The 17415-nt window shown below is 42.2% G+C and overlaps 1 long non-coding RNA gene across 1 annotated transcript in view; it reads left to right on the top strand.

Moving 5' to 3' along the window:
- LOC135521909 (uncharacterized) overlaps positions 1-17415 on the top strand; it is a 69908-nt gene that overhangs the window by 12983 nt on the left and 39510 nt on the right. The window contains exon 2 of the long non-coding RNA XR_010452623.1: positions 4674-4772. This is a non-coding gene — a long non-coding RNA (uncharacterized LOC135521909). The remainder of the gene's footprint in view (positions 1-4673; positions 4773-17415) is intronic.

The following is a 17415-nucleotide window of genomic DNA, read 5'->3' as shown; positions in this document are numbered from 1 at the left end:
AGAGCCATGATAGAGGGAGGAGGAGGAGAGGGAGGAGGGGCCTGGTTGGCTCACTGAAGGAGTGTCTCTCCCTCAAGGTGCCACCATCTTAAGGCGTTTGGCAGTGGTGAGCGTGTGAGGAGGGTAGACCTAAAATGTCCGCTGGCAAATACACACACACAGGCGTAGGCGTACACGGACATGAAGCGTGGTCAGTGCACCTGGTGCTCTGAGGCCAATTATTCAATTAGTGACATCGCCAGCCATGCATGCCAAGCACCTAATTTGCATACACGAATTCCTTCGATTACTGTCACCTATGTGATTTTCCCTTTCCATTATTGGTGTCTCACACTGTGTGGACTGCATCTGTCACACCGGCTAAAAAAATTAACCAACTGCATTTGACTCTTCCACTTTTAAGCAAATTCTTGGCTACAGACAAAGCGGATATCTCTGTCACATTGCATGTGAAAATTGGTATGCTCTCTTTGGGATTCTTTTAAATGATTCAAGTGTTGGCAAAACATGGGGTGAACTGTGTCAAGTTCGCTTGCAGGACAAAAGTAAAACTCGAAGATAGTTAATGAATCTAAGTCCAATGGTATAAAAATGAAGACAGGACGCCATTGCAATAGTTGTAAAACATGTCCATATGCCATACTCCATTTCTGTTATCATTAGCCTAAAACACTACACATCAAATAAATGAAATATAATTTTATTATTTGTCAAAAATAACCTAGCGACAGTTTCAAATTCCATACTGCAATGAAGAGGCTACAAAGAAAAAAACAATACTATCCAGCTAGTTTAAAATTATGCTTCTAATTGTTAGAAATGTCAAAAATCACAACAAAGAGTCAGAGCACTGTATGTCAATCTCAGTGAATGTTCAATTACCCAGCAGCAGGAGAAAGGAAGGCAGTTAACAAGTATTTGCAATATATTACACATATTTAGCAATGCATAGGTAGCTTCACTGCTGCCCGTCTCTCTTAATTAGAATTGACACTGGTCCAGGTTCAGTTAAAGAAGCTCTCTCTCCCTCCCTCCCTCCCTCTCTCTCTCTCTCTCTCTCTCTCTCTCTCTCCTTCAGGCTTACTTGTCTTATTCTTCACTTAATTATTACAAAGTGCTCACTAAGAAGTAAGCGTCCTCACACTTAGTGGCACACACACACACTGTTCAGCTAGACATGTACACAGCGTTTGCATTTTTTTAAATCCCGAGGCACAACCGAGGAGAGAGTGCAGGAAATTATTTTGAATGCATTCTAGTACGCAGCATCACCCTTCTCCAGCACACACATGCACACACGCACACAGGCACACACACACACAGGCACGCACACACGCACGCACGCACACAGGCACGCACGCACACACACACACACACACACACACACACACACACACACACACACACACACACACACACACACACACACACACACACACACACACACACACACACACACACACACACACACACACACTTACTGTACAGAGAAAGCAACCAATGAAGTTTGCTTTCTAGTAGGTAGACACATCTTCCATTATGGTTTCAACAATGTGGACCAAGGCCACCACATACGGTATATAGGGCCTTTCAGAAATATCTGCAATGGCTTGGTACGTGCTAAAGGGCTATAGGGAAATAGATTGATAGGAAATCATACAATTCTGTCCTGTGAATATAAAGAATGTCCTCTAAGGGCTCGGATACACCAGTAGTGTTTGTCGACTGAGACAACTTAGCACCTCTGAACAGAGTGCAGGCCGTAATTTGCAAACTGAGTGCAAACCGATTCTACATCAGAGGAGGTGGATGGCAGGAGCTATAGGAGACGGGCTTAATGTAGAGTCAAACATGTGGTTTCCATATATTTTCTGTGTTTGATACCGTTCAATTCCAGCCATTACAATGAGCCAGTCCTCCTATTACTCCACCCGCCAGCCTCCTCTGTTCCACATGTCTGTTTGTTTGTTTGTGTGTGTGTGTGTCTGTGTGTGTGTGTCTGTGTGTGTGTGTGTGTGTGTGTGTGTGTGTGTGTGTGTGTCTGTGTGTTTGTTTGTGTGTGTATGTTTTATATTGTGCACATGTCTGCCTGTAATAGCGTGTTCCCACTACAGTACACCCTTGTGATGTAGTCCACATTATGAACATACTTTAGTCATATGAAACAGGCAGCTATGTGGTAGCAGACAGTTTCTTCCTGTCACCCCTCTTCCTGGTGATGCGTGGTACGCCCCAGCAGGCTCCTAGAGAAGGCAGCATAATTAAACGGCTGCGTGGTTGAGCCTCTGCTAATGGATTATTACCTCAAGGAAATGAGACAGAAAACGCAAGTCAGACTCTGATAACATTCATAATATCAGGATTGTAAATTGAAATTTTGCGTAACATTAATGGGCACTGTATACAAACAGTGTGAATGTGACTATGTCTGTATTTGTTTCTGTATGGGTTTTTGTATTCAAGCATTTGTGTCGACCTGTGCCACAGTGCTCTGTCTCCATAATGGTTGTCTTAGTATCTCAGCATCTGTGGCACAGTAATTCCCTGCATATAGGCCAGTAGCCGCATAGCGAGAGGAGGGGGATGGGGTGTACAGGAGAGAGATGCGAAGAGACAAGCCACACAAGCCATAAAGGGAATGGGGTGGGGTGGGGTGTGCCAAGCAGTTACCCTAAACCCTGCCGTAGGGCTATGAACACAGACTCGGTGAACCACAGAACCACAGGAACACACTAGAACACTTAGAAATAAAGGTCGTAAAACAAAAAGAAAAATAGTAAGAGAGAGAGGGTATGTGTGAGTGTGTCCAATACATGTGTGTGTTTTAATGAATCATGAAGTCAAATCACTTATCTAGATTCAGTCCTTAGATGTGTCTTCAGGGATCACATGCTTTGTTCAGCAGGTTCAGTGCACAGATTTAAATTAGTATTGTATGATTTCCACGTAATATTATTTTCATGAATAAATCAATGCTCCAAGTGCTATAATTGTCCTTCACACTTCTGTGGTCTTACGTAATGTTTTACATTGTCATATTTTTTGATTTATGCCAGTGATATCTGTTCAATTGTTCTTGATTTCCTATCAATAAATATGAATACTTGATAATAACATATTGTTAATGTTGTTAATTTGTTCTGAAAGAGAGATAGATTCGCCTTATTTTAGATTACTGTTGTAGCTAACCCATTTTCCTGTATATGTGTGTGTGTGTGTGTGTGTGTGTGTGTGTGTGTGTGTGTGTGTGTGTGTGTGTGTGTGTGATACACGTGTATGTGTGTGTGTGGGTGGGTGTGTGTGTGTCTGTGTGTGTATGTAGGTGTGTGTGTGGGTGTGTGTGTGTGTCTGTGTCTGTATGTGTGTGTGTGTGTGTGTGTGTGTGTGTGTGTGTGTGTGTGTGTGTGTGTGTGTGTGTGTGTGTGTGTGTGTGTGTGTGTGTGTGTGTGTAGATACATGTGTATTTGTGTGTGTGGGTGGGTGTGTGTGTGTGTGTGTGTATCTACGTGTGTGTGTGTGTGTGTGTGTGTGTGTGTGTGTGTGTGTGTGTGTGTGTGTGTGTGTGTGTATCTCCGTGTGTGTGTGTGCGTGTGTTCATCCTGGTTTGACATGGAGGCTTTATAAGAACTGGCAGCTGTCAGTCTGCTGTTGACGTCTGTCAGGAAGGCCAGACCATCACATGGACACACAACAGAACTCTCTGAGACCCTGGAAAGATACTTGAGATAAAGATAACACCCATTGTAAGGCTGTGGACACAAGACATTGTGTTTAGACAGTAGGATGAAAATACCCATTCCAGTGTTGCCATACAGACATCTTCAGCCATCGATGGAGCATCGGTATGCAACAAAACGTCTCTTGACAAGACCAGTCTGGGCTACCATTCATGTAACACAGTACAGTTCAAATTCAACTTGTATTGTCACATGCACAAGTAGAGTGAAATGCTTCACTTGCAAGCCCTACCCCAAATTGCAGTAATCAATATCAAAATAGTATAACTTAAATAATAAAAGATATCATAAAAAATACAAAATAAAAGAGGAAGTAGTATACAGGGACAGTGTTCAGTACCACACTTTAATGTGGAGGGATACTGGAGTAATTTGAGGTAGATATGAACATGCAGGTGGGGGATTAGGATAGAGTGACTGGAAGCAGGATAAATAGTTGTAGTACATTCCCCTGCTGCTGCTATTCATTTTTAACCGCCATTCAAAAGAACAATGTTGCATCTATCTGAGTAGGCCACTGTGGGTTAATATAATGACACATAGAAAAAGCATTGAAAGATGTAACTGGAAAATATCTTCAGTCAACTGACAGTACCACCATGTTTCACTGAAGGATCTGAAAGCCGTTTCTAGGTGGTGCGAAGCGGTCACGTGACATCAAGGTGTTTCAGCTGCTATTCGTGGCCGTATGTAAAGGTTGAGCCGACATTTTCATTAAGTTATTGCCAATTTGAATACTGCAGAGCAAACTTATCGATAGTAAATGCTACCTCTGTTGACAAGCGTCATGTGATCACCCCTCTCCTCTGCATTGAGGGAACATGTTCGTTGTGATTTTGTCTAGAAACGATATCTGACATGTAAAGGTTAGTGGCTGCATGGAAAATCTTTACATTTACAACCCTGCCTCTGTGTGTGTGTTCCCTCGTGTTGCAGGGTTGGAGAAATATGGCCCTGATTCCCCTGCTCAGGAGAGAGGCCAAATGGACATGTCTGTCTGGGACTTTGCCTACTGCTGAACAAACATGAGCTCAGGTTAGAAAGCCAACGGGCCCCAAAAAATACAAAGAAGCAAATGCCAAACTAACCATGCTGTGTGTGTGTGTCCGTGCACTCTGTTCATCTTCATGTGAGCGTGTGTGTCTCTGCAAACCTGCAGCAAAGTTAGCCTCTGTGTTGAGTATTTTTATTTTTTATTTTATTTTGCACCAAAGAAAACAATTGATAGATAACAATACAAAAGAAAACAACTGTGCAGGTGTGGTTGGAAGCCCAAGGGCTTATATGAAAACCACAACACAGAAAAATCAATGTACAAAGATAATTAAAAAGGTTTGTTAAAACAGATAACAAAACCTACTAATTATAAATGTATAAATTAATTGTTCAGTAATCACCAAAACAAGATACATATTGGTTTTGTGTAAATGTGTTTGCATGTGAGTGCGTAAAAGTTTGGCTATATGGAGAATATTAGAGTAAACCCTTGGATGTTAGTAGCAGTCCAGGGAACACAGAAAACAGAAAAACACTGCTTTGAGGGAAGCTCAGGCAATGTGGCCATGAGAAATATCAAATCCCATGACCCATTCATCTGCCCTCTGGTCCGTACCAAGACCAGAGTCACAGGGGGGCAGAGGCTTGCATTCACTGTTTATCATCAGCACAAACTCCCAGTCTAAATGGTGTACCCCATAAAAATCTAATGCAAATGGCTTTAGTCATTGCAAATGATGTACAAGCAGGCAGTTTTCTCAGCGAGGTCATTTGGAACATTCCCATATTGCTCCCCACATGATGTGTCGATGTAGCATTTTAGTTGTACTGCCATATTGGTCGATCTATGAAATTTGCTTGCTCTAGTGATGTGTTCCGGAAGGTATTATTCCTGATTTTTGAATGGCCTATTTACTCAGAATTGGCAGAAAAAAGAAAAAAATCCTTGATTTGACCTTTGACCTCAGCCTTCCTAAAACCATCTCAAACACTGCTGGACAGATTGACAATATGTTACTTTCTTGGGCTATTTAATGTGTGTGCTATGCACCACATGCTACATCTGTAGAAATACAACTCTGTCATAAAAAAAAAACATTTCAATAGCTAAAAATACCGATCTCACTCACACTCTCCAAACAGTACCAGACAATACCAAGAGATTACCTCTAGTACCATTCAGAATATTCTGCTTACTCCAAAAGGCTGTTTGTAGGTCTTGGTATTCAAGAAAAATACTTATTGTGTGATGTAGAATTAAAGGGTTCAAGAGAGAGGGTGATGTCAGCACCCATGGGCCTCAGCATGTGGTAGTGTACTCACTGTAATTACTCCCTCTACTCTCCCTCTATCGGTGGAGTGCTCTGAAGGGCCAATTAGGGAGGGCAGGCCGAGTCGCCGGGCAGGAGAGTCAGCGGCAGAGTCACTACTCACCATTTAAACTCCCAGACCTATTGCCATCATAGAGAGCGTTGTTATCAAATCACTAGTTCTGATTTTCGCCAATGATACAGTCAAAGCCAAAGATTTGTGATCAAATACCAAAAATATACATTTTTCAGACCAAGCATGTGATTTCTTTTTTTTTTGGTATCAATAGCAAGCACCCTGGCATGGTAATATTATGTGTATCCAATGTAACTATACAGTACCTCTCTTTAGAAGGATGCCATTTACACTGTTTTCAGTGTTGTTGGTTGACAAGGTCATACGCTATTGTCCCTCTGGTTGGTGTTTGGTCAAAACCAAACTAAAAAACTCCAGTCCATTATGTGAGTCAATTTTACTATACAGGTTTTCAGGAACGCATTGTGCTGCGGACATGAAAGTCAGGAGGAAGGTACACTCTCCCCATAGGAGAACACTGAAGCCTTTAAGGAACCCATTTTGGTTCCAGGTAAAACCCTTTTTGGTTCCAGGTAGGACCCTTTCACAGAGGATTCTACATGGAACCCAGAAGAGTTCTACCTGGAACCAAAAAGGGTTCTACCTGGAACCAAAAGAGGTTCTCCTATGGGTACAGCCAAATAACACTTGTGGAATCTTTTTTTCTATATACTGTAAATCAGAATCCTTCAGTATTGGGCCATTGCTTTGGGTTCACTATAGTTCAAATGCTTAGCAAATGTGAATGCGGACTTTATCCACGGCCCTCTCCAAAATACTACAGCTGCCTTTAATCAGGATGTCTACAACAGTACCATAGCATTCATGTCACCATCTTAAAAGCAGTGTGTCAGTGTCGTTAGACCACTATATCCACCGCTGCATTATTTACATAGACTGCAATGCAAGGTAACTGGCCCGCTATGCTTTTTAGGAGTCAGAGCGATGTCGAACCTCCCATCAGCCATTGCCTGTGTGAGAGCATGGTAGGGACCATGGGGTCAAAGCCCAAACAAGAATGATGACTATTTCCATCTCTCAGATGAAGATGTGCAGTGACACTCATGAAACATTCCCCCTGGAAACAGGGCTACTGCAGCCTCTCATTTCTATCCTTCAGTAATACTCCCTGACAATATCCAAATTACAATGATTGCCTTGTGTTTCAATGTGCTGTATGCTCTACGGGCAGTGGTTACATATATATACTGTATATACGTATTGGATTTATAGAATAGCAACCATGAAAATGCACAATATCCTGTGTGTTTATGTACTATTACGTTTGTATATGGCACAGCATTACTTGTAGTAATTTAGCACTAATGAAATCCAGTACGACAGAGTGATTGTTAGGTGTTGCCGTTCATAAGGCACAGCCTGTGTTTTCCAAGAGTTGACCTTCCAGAATACAGACGTAGGATCTTTAATTGAGCCAGTTTGCTGCAGCAGGTAAATATACTTGCAGCAACAGGAAATTAGAATTTTTACGTGGATTATAATTTAACGTCCATATTTGTAGGGGTTGATACATTTTTCATAAGGGAAAATCAAGTCTGAAAGTTCTCCTGCAACAGGGTGATCAAATTAAGATCCTACATCTGTATACCTGCATGCAGCCTCCATGCCATTAACGCTAGGCCACAGGACATAATGTCCCCTGCATGCATTTGCATGATTAAAGCATGGTACAGTGTGTGTGTGTGTGTGTTTATGCGTGTGTGCTTGGACACACATGATGAATTGCCAACTGAGGATAATAGGTGCCAGTATACAACACATCTTTTGGATGTCCATAAGCTCAAATCTATACCTGTCCATCTGACCAATAAGGATGAAGCCGTTATTATCATGTAATAAATGTGTAATAAACACACAATAGCTAGCGGCAAGGTGAAAGCATTAACCAAAGAAAAAAGTAGGTCATTTATAAAAATGTATTTATATGAAAGCTGCTATTTTCATTTAAATGATTTATTTTCCATCTATCATTTTAATATTTCCTATTCGTCATGTAATTCCATATTTCATGCCTGCATGCGATCCTTCCCCCATGCTATATATATCAGCTGAGGCTCCTGCCGCTTTGTGATAGCACATTCTATCCTGTCCACGGCTGTTACAAAAATTCCACAAAACCGAAACATATCCATCTTTTTTTCTAATTTGATACACGGAATTACCAGGGGTATGGCATTGGGGTGGGGTGACAAAATCACTAGTTATCCATTTATAATTAAAAGGAATAAAACTACAGTTGTATTTTTTTCCATTTAATATCCAAGTGGCCGTCAGTGTAGGTTGTAGTAGCGCTGCGTAGGTAGCGTTTCTCCTCATCTTTTTACTGTGAGAACAAAGGATATGCACATCATAAAATCATGCAAATGAATGCAAATCGCTGTCAGCGAAGAGAGGAAAGGTGGCAGGAGGGAGGGGAGTTTGCAGAAGCCAAGATGGGTGGTAGGCTAGCCTCTGCTGCCCCGAACTATTTAAGATATAGCTTTTGGAAAAAAGGTGTTGATGGCCCAATATATTGCTTAATTTAGCTCTGTCTTATTCCAAACCAGTCTTTTTAGTCTTTGTTGTTTGCAGAGGTGTTTTTTAATATCCCTCCTTTGGGCCTGGATAGACTTGCCTAAGACAATGCAAAGCCCAAACAAGAGGCACCTGGCATCTTCTCCCTCCTTCCCTCCTTAATCACCTCCCTTTTAATCTTTTAAAGCAACATTTTGAATAAATGTTCTTTGAGAATTACATATTTTATTCTCAGTTCATGTTTTCATCTGGTGAATGCAGTGAATAGAAACGAAAATGTGTCTCTTGTGTTGTGATGGAAGAGAGCAGATTAGGGAGGGAGGGAGGGAGGGAGGGAGGGCAGGGCAGGGCAGGGAGGGAGGGAGGGAGGGCAGGGCAGGGCAGGGCAGGGAGGGAGGGCAGGGCAGGGCAGGGCAGGGAGGGAGGGAGGGAGGGCAGGGTGGGAGGGAGGGCAGGGAGGGAGGGAGGGAGGGAGGGAGGGGGGGAGGGAGGGGGAGGGCAGGGAAGGGAAGGGGCGGGGCGGGGCGGGGAAGGGAAGGGCAGGGCGGGAGGGAGGGCAGGGAGGGCAGGGCAGGGAGGGGGAGGGAGGGCAGGGCAGGGCAGGGCAGGGCAGGGCAGGGCAGGGCAGGGCAGGGCAGGGCAGGGAAGGGAAGGGAATGGCAGGGCAGGGCAGGGCAGGGCAGGGCAGGGCAGGGCAGGGCAGGGCAGGGCAGGGCAGGGCAGGGCAGGGCAGGGCAGGGCTGTGTGTATAGAGCATCAGAGAAATGCAAAACAGATCCTACTAATGCCCTGGCTAATGAAAGTGTCCCCTCTACCCCCATTCGCTCACTTCAACCTTATCAAAATGGTGTCATTTTCCTGAGTGCGTTCATTAAGCCTAAGGGAGGGGGATTAAGAATTGACAACCGCTCCCTCCCTTTCCTTCCCCTCAGACCCTTTCGAAAATCACATATTCACAGTGTATTCCTGGATATTCATGTCAGTGTACACCATGCACATTGGGATTTTTTTAAGGCATTATATATCTTTATAATGAGGAAACTGTACAGAGGGCAACATGTCCACATTGTCTGAAACCTTGCTCATGCAGGTTTTATGTGTATTTTTTTAACCATTTTTACAGTAACTGTTTAAAATACAATTCGTGGTGCCTTTCGACTGCTCAGGGTTTTCAAATGAGAGATAGCTTACCAGCAGGTCGAAGATCTCCCATTCTGTTTAAATCTGACCAAGGATGGCACACCAACTGTCAACATTATTTCAATTTAATTCACACATTTAGGATAATTTTTGCTCTAATTTTGAACAGTAGATTGTTGTGTTTTAATGAAGTTAGATATAATTTTCCAACACAGCTTTAGAGACTATCCACTTTAACATCTAGTCTGCATAGCTGTGTGTAAAAGGCTGTGTGTGAGTAGGTTTAAATAGTGCTCGGAGCTGCCCGTATTTCAGCTATGATCAGTGATTTGTGTGCAGGAACATATAAAAGAACACTCAGACGCACGCAGGCACGCACACACACACACACACACACACACACACACACACACACACACACACACACACACACACACACACACACACACACACACACACACGTCTGGACTACCCCTCAGACACAATATGGTGAGTGAGTGAGAGAAGGGGGAGGGCACAGACAGACACTTACAATAATGCATAATGACGTTAACATTCTTGCATGTCTAATGGAGGGGGGACTGAGACAGACACTGTCTGGGTCATCGTGTGTGTGTGTGTGTGTGTGTATGTGTGTTTGTTTGTTGGGCACCATTCCCAAATGACTGAGTAGCTTTGGCTAAAGCATTAATCATTATGCAAGGTCTTGTCTGTCTGTGTGTGTGTGTGTGTGTGTGTGTGTGTGTGTTTTTTTTTTTACTAAACCAATGCACTGGAAGCTATATGACATCCACAACCGTAGATGTTGAATGTTGCATTTCTATGGAAAACCCTGCTTTCAATCTCATTTAAATATTTGTGTGTGCCGAAAGGGTGGGGCGCAATTATGCGAGTAAGCATAGACATCATCAAGTCCTCTGCTAACTGTTATCTCTCTCAACCTCCCATCATACAAACATAAGGTAATGGATTGGATATGAACACTGATGAAGTGGTAAAAAACAGAGATGGAGAAAGATAGAGGAGGACTGGAAATGAGGGGGGGAGGTTAAATCCTACTAGGCCCTATCTCTGCATGGGTACACTTTGCCCCCCCGGAAAATGTATTTTTTTGTCGGCATCAAATGTCAAGTTAATTTCCTGGGTGGTATGAGCAGTGTGTCCTCCCCTTGGGTGTGTGTGTGGCAGCACAGAGGATGTGAGTGGGGGAAGGAGGTAAAGCGAGGATAGGAAAAGAGGCGAGAAGAGAGGTGAGGAGGCGGGGGCGAGTACAGTACGCTAGGATCTGTAAATTGGCGCTCTCTGATGTGCTAGTGGCAGTGTGTGTGTGTGTCTGTGTTTGTGTGTGTGTTTGTGTGTGTGTACATACAAAGCATACATGGTTATAGTTTTTGAGTTCAGTGAGTGTGTATGTCTGTATATCTGTCTGAATGCACCTGTTCATTTGAACTTACAGTATATTGCTAAACATGACATATTTTGTCTCAATAATAATTTCAATTGATTATTGGAATTCTAGATCTACCCCCAATGATGTGACAACCCTCTCCTGTGCTGGTAGTATCATGTGGAGCATAGCCCATCTTCATTAAAGGGGAGCAGTCCCTTATGAAACGACCAATCAGAATCCTCTCTTTTTATAGTCCAGCTACAGGGCGCTGATCCTTGTCACAAGCACTAACCGTTAAAGCTGCAATATGTAACTTCTTTTGGGAGACCCGACCAGTTTTTACGTCTTTTACTTTCGGTTTTGTACACCAGCTTCAAACAGCTAAAAATACAATCGTTTTGGTTATTGAAAATATATTTCACAGCAGTTTAGATGGTACAATGATTCTCTACACTTTGACTGCCTGTTTTGTCACATAAATTGAAATTAGGCGAACTATTAGAATTTTAGCAACCAGGAAATGGTGGAGTGATTTCTGCATATTGCACCTTTAACTAATGGGAACTCACTGCTCTATCATTATAATAGCCCCTCATCTTTCTACACAACCACAAAGACCTCTGTGTGTCTGTCTGTGTGCATCTCTGTATGTGTTTCATCCTCTCTTTTACGCTGCTGCTACTCTCTGTTTATTATCTATGCATATTCACCACCTACATGTACATATTATCTAAATTACCTCGACACCCCCACATTATCTAAATTACCCCCCCACATTGACTCTGTACCGGTACCCCCTGTATATAGCCTCACTACTGTTATTTTACTGCTGCTCTTTAATAATTTGTTATTCATAGTTTTTACTTATCTATTTTTGTACTTAACACTTCTTTGTCTTAAAACTGCATTGTTGGTTAAGGGCTTGTAAGTAAGAATTTCACTGTAACCTTTTGTATTCGGTGCATGTGACAAATACAATTTGATTTGATTTGATGAGTGTGTGTCCATGAGCTGTTCTTTCTAATCAGCCGTGTCCTATCAGTAAACGGATGTGAAACACATCCCTATCACTATTGTCGCTCATGTAGGACCACTAGCTAGTGTGTTGCTTGGTGATGGCAGTCTTTGTCTCTCTCTGCCACTGTGGACTCTTCTTATATTTCATTGAGGTTTGTAGATTTTTTCCCCCCAGTCCCCCTATTTGCATTGAGTAATTGGGTGCATCTGACAAGCCTCATGCCTAATGTATGCGTTTCTTACATTTACGGGGTGCATCTTTTATGTGAAAAGAAACACATACTGTAATTTTTTTGACAAACACACTGTTTGTATTTATTGTACATGGTCGGTCTGCAGTGCCTACGGAGAGTTCTCAGACCCCTTGACTGTTTTCCACATTTAGTTTATTTGCAGTCTTATTCTAAAATGGATTAAATAAATACAAATCCTCAACAGTCTATGCACAATACCCCATAATGACAAAGCGAAAACAGCTTTTTAGACATTTTTGCAGAAATACCTTATTTACATAAGTATTCAGACCCTTTGCTATGAGACTGGAAATTGAGCTCAGGTGCATCCTGTTTCCATTGATCATCCTTGAGATGTTTCTACAACTTGATTGTTTGGGCATGATTTGGAAAGGCACACACCTGTCTACATAAGGTCCCACAGTTGACAGTGCATGTCAGAGCAAAAACCAAGCCATGAAGTCGAAGGAATTGTCCGTAGAGCTCCGAAACAAGATTGTGTCAAGGCACAGATCTGGGGAAGGGTACCAAAAAATGGCTGCTGCAATGAAGGTCCCCAAGAACACAGTGGTCTCCATCATTCTTCAATGGAAGAAGTTTGGAACCACCAAGACTTCCTTGAGCTGGACATTTCTAAAAAATCCTGTTGTTGCTTTGTCATTATGGGGTATTGTGTGTAGATTGATGAGGAACATTTATAGGACTACAGTACATAGCAAAACTGTGCCTGCCTGTGTGTCTGTGTGAGTGTGTGTGCGCATGTGTGTTGTCAGAGTGATTTCCAGTGTCTGAATGAGTGTATGAATACGTGTATACGTATTGCGACAGACATGTAAAACGCTGTAATGTGGAGAAAGGGATTATTCATTTGTCAGTTGTGCTTTAACTGATGTATGCTCCTTGCCTGTCACATCCCATAACTCAGAGTAATTACACCAGTCCCACATAATTATGCATATTCATGATGCTGATTTGCATGGCGCATGTGCAGTATCATGGTCTGTAGGAGTCACCGTGATCTCAAGACATGGCAGAGCGAAAAGCTTGGAATCTACTGATTCACTGTCTCCTCACAAGCATAGGCTGGATAGCACTCCCTTCAGGACAATTGTATTATGTATGGAAAGCTCTTTTGCATTTGGTGGCATAGCCTCTGTTTGCCCACAATGTAACATACAATCTTAAATGAATTAGCTTTGTCCTGGATTATCAAGGTCATTCTGAAAGAGAGGATTTTTTTTGTATAGTTCTCATTTAGCCATATGTTTGTCATATTTTCTCATAGTTGTGTTTTATAAAATGTATTTCTATTGTTCTCTCTCTCTCTCTCTCTCCCTCCTTCTTCCTCTATAATCTTGACAGTGTGGTTACATGTGGACCTTTGTGTCTCTGTTAATGAAAGGTGCAAATCAGAGAGGGAATGCTGTTGACAGGGACAAGGATGAGAACAAGTGAATGAGAAACAAACCGAGATAGATGGCAGAGTGACGATAGCAGGAGAGAGGCGGGAATGAGGGAATGGAGAGAGAGGACAAGAGGTGGTGGAGGAGGAGAGGTGAGGAGAGGAGAGGAGGCAGAGTAGGATCCTAGTGACTGGCTCAACGGCCCATTGAAGCAGCTTGAGGAGGGAGCAGACTTCATCAGTGCACCAGCGGTAATGAAGGAAAGGGTTTGGGCTGTGCCACTGCTTGGGTAAAAAGTGATTGTTCTCAGCACGGGCTTCCCAAACACTGCCAACAATGGCACTATTGTCCCGCCAGCTCTCATTAGGGAGAGAACTCGGGACGGCACGAGAGGGGCGAAGAGGGTAGCGCGAGTGGGAACCTGACAGGAATGGGGGATGGGGGGAGGAGGGAGGAGGGAGAGGGAGAGGGCACTCCCCTGATTCCATTGAACTCCACCCTGGCATCATCCTCTCCCTTCCTGTCTCTCGCTTTATCTTTCTCTCGCTTTCATCATATCTTTCTCTCGTTCTCTTATCCCTCCATCCTCTCATCCCTTCACCTGGTTGTCCTCTGACCTATTTCTCCAGCTTTCTTCTCATCTGCTTACCTTACTTCCTTTATATAATTATCTGTTTTCTCTCATTCATCTTCCCATCCTCATTTTCTTCTTTCTTCCTCTCATTCTTGTCCTGGCTTTAGGATGTCTTGCCTGTCATACCACCTCCACACACACAGAGACAGAGACAGAGACAGAGAGACAGAGAGACAGAGAGAGAGAGAGAGAGAGAGAGAGAGAGGGGGGGAGAGAGAGAGAGAGAGAGAGAGAGAGGCAGGGAGATGGAAGGGAACAATATATATCATGCCTTTCCTGCCTTAATAAACATGGACGAATGATGAACACAATAGAATACATTATGCTCTTGTTAGCAGAGGCAATCAACATCTCTTTCACAGCCTAACCCAATGCTCCCGCTTTGCCACTTTCCCACCCTCAATGCCCAATGGCCACAAAAGATTAGATTTGATTCTTCAATGTGAAGAAGAACATAGTATTGCATATGAATTTGTCTCCATTCAGTCTGCATTCTCTGAAATATTTGTCATCTTCCTCCACAAACCAATGGTTTTGGTGTGTGTGTGTGTGTGTGTGTGTGTGTGTGTGTGTGTGTGTGTGTGTGTGTGTGTATGCCTGTGTGCATGTGAGCATGCGTGACTGTTGTATGAGCTTGTATATGTGCATGACAATTACATTTTGTCAAATATACTGTAAGTAAAAGATGTGGCAGATTAAACAGATTAAATTTTTTATTTTATTTCAAGTAATTAGGACTTTTATACTAATTATTTACATATCTATGACACAACCATACAAACTAAATCCTAATAGATAGCCCAACCATAATCTCTTTACTAAAGCCCCACTTGCTCTTTAGAACTATGCAGAGGAAAAGGGAAACAGCGAGACGACCATTCTGCCTGAATTCCAACTGTATTCTGACACTTCTGAAAAAAGGATGTGCCTTTAGGAGATGAGAAACAGGCCTGACAATGTTGGCATTTATTGGGATGACTCATGTACTGGAGGCAGCTCTGCAGGATAGTCACTGGCTAGCACAGCCACAAAGTCATAAAATCTGATTTTAAACCTCAACCTAACCTTAATATTAACCGGAAACCTGAAACACATTTTATGCCCAGGCCTCTAAAGTGCGACCAATTTGGTTGCATATGCAACAGAATATTGTTCTGTGCGACCAGGATTTTGTTTTGGGAGCACTGTGTGACTAAGGGAAAAATCCACCAGATAATATAATTGTCGTAATGATAAGGCTTTGCTGTACCGTTATTTCCTAGTGCACTAAAGAAAAACAGCAACAAAGCCAAAATATCTGACCCATAGTACTGGCACAGCATTTTTACTTTCCTACAGAAGACCACCAGGACAGCATATTATTCATAAACCATGTCGTGGGCCGTTCTAAAACTACTCGCGCATTGTTAACCCTTTGTTTATACTTTGTTTAGTCATGTTATCTCATTCGCTAGCTAGCTTACAACCTGGTAGCTGCCAGTATATTTGGAGATAGCTTCTTTAGGAGATCAATGATCATAGCAATGAATGAATAACAGATTTTTTGAATGTTGTCACAAACCTGAAGTTTTTAAAGATACATTACATAGATAATTGTACGCTGTATCTCAATTGCACAGTGTAGAAACCAAATATTCCACAAATGACTTTGTAATTGAAAATACAGGTATTTCCATCAACATTTTAGATTTTATAATAAACTAATGTCGTAACAGTGTTAGTTCATTTCTTTCAGGGGTTGGAACCGGTTCAGGGTGCAGAACTGAAAACAGGAAAATTACAAAACAACAGAACAAGAACCGAGAACAAAAGTGATCTATACTGTTCCGGAATATAACCATTATTTTTAAAAGCATGGGTACTAGTTAATAATGTTAATTTATGTTAACTTGTTTTTATCTTTATTCTGGTGCCACTCTGCACACTCAAGATGTTTAGCTAGCTAGCTCTGATCTTGCTCTTAAAAACAATAGGCAGCATTATGTGTAATGTAATAGAACTGACTGTCATGATCAAGGGCTAGCTCTAGTCCAAAGTTAGTTTAGCCAACTCTCTGAAATTCAACAACATTCAAAATTCCTTCATAGAAGCCACTCCTCTCTATGTATTATTCTGTGGGCTTAACTCAGATAATGCTTGTCATAACCACAAGATTTCCATGCTTCATGCCCTGCGCTCTCTTCACCCACAAAATTATTCTGTGGGCTTAACTCAGATAATGCTTGTCATAACCACAAGATTTCCATGCTTCATGCCCTGCGCTCTCCTCACCCACAAAATTTCAGTTGCATGTTGCACCCTACACTGTCTTTCCAAAGCATGTGCATAGCTTTCCTGCTCCATAGCAAACTGCTCTATCCATTAGTGGAGTAATTTAATGTAAATTAAAGGTAAAATAAAACATGTCGAGCTAAATAAAAACAAAAACATATATTTCAGAGGTTTAAAAAGGAAAGGAAACAGAAAGGAACGATATAAACGGTAACTTTTCTTCATTCGAACCGGGTTCAGAACTTCATAACAGTGGAACAGAATGAAAGAAAATTATGGTTTCTAGGGCACAATATGTGCTTCATCGTTCAAGATGAAGGGAGGTCGTTAAAGATGCTACAAGCATTTTGCTCCACCTGCAATAACATCTGCTAAACATGTGTAAGTGACCATTAAAATTTGATTTTGATTTCAGATTGACGTCTATCCATGTCCTGAGGAAAATGGCTTCCAAAACTGGCCACTAGGGGCAACAGTGAGTGTTGTGGATGGATTTGGTGAATAGACGTAATCCCATGACTCTGGATCAGAAGGTTGCGTGTTTGATCATCACAGTCATGGACACTGTTTTTATTTTTTTATTTTTTTTAACCATATCCCAAAATCTAACCCTTACCTTAACCATTTGGAATGAGTGCCTACACTTAATGTTTTAACCCTATCCCAAACTTTA

This window comes from Oncorhynchus masou, chromosome 1 (genome assembly GCF_036934945.1).
Source record: "Oncorhynchus masou masou isolate Uvic2021 chromosome 1, UVic_Omas_1.1, whole genome shotgun sequence".
NCBI classification, from domain to species: domain Eukaryota; kingdom Metazoa; phylum Chordata; class Actinopteri; order Salmoniformes; family Salmonidae; genus Oncorhynchus; species Oncorhynchus masou.
The sequence above is the reverse complement of the archived record's forward strand: the minus strand, read 5'-3'. Positions and strand labels throughout refer to the sequence as shown.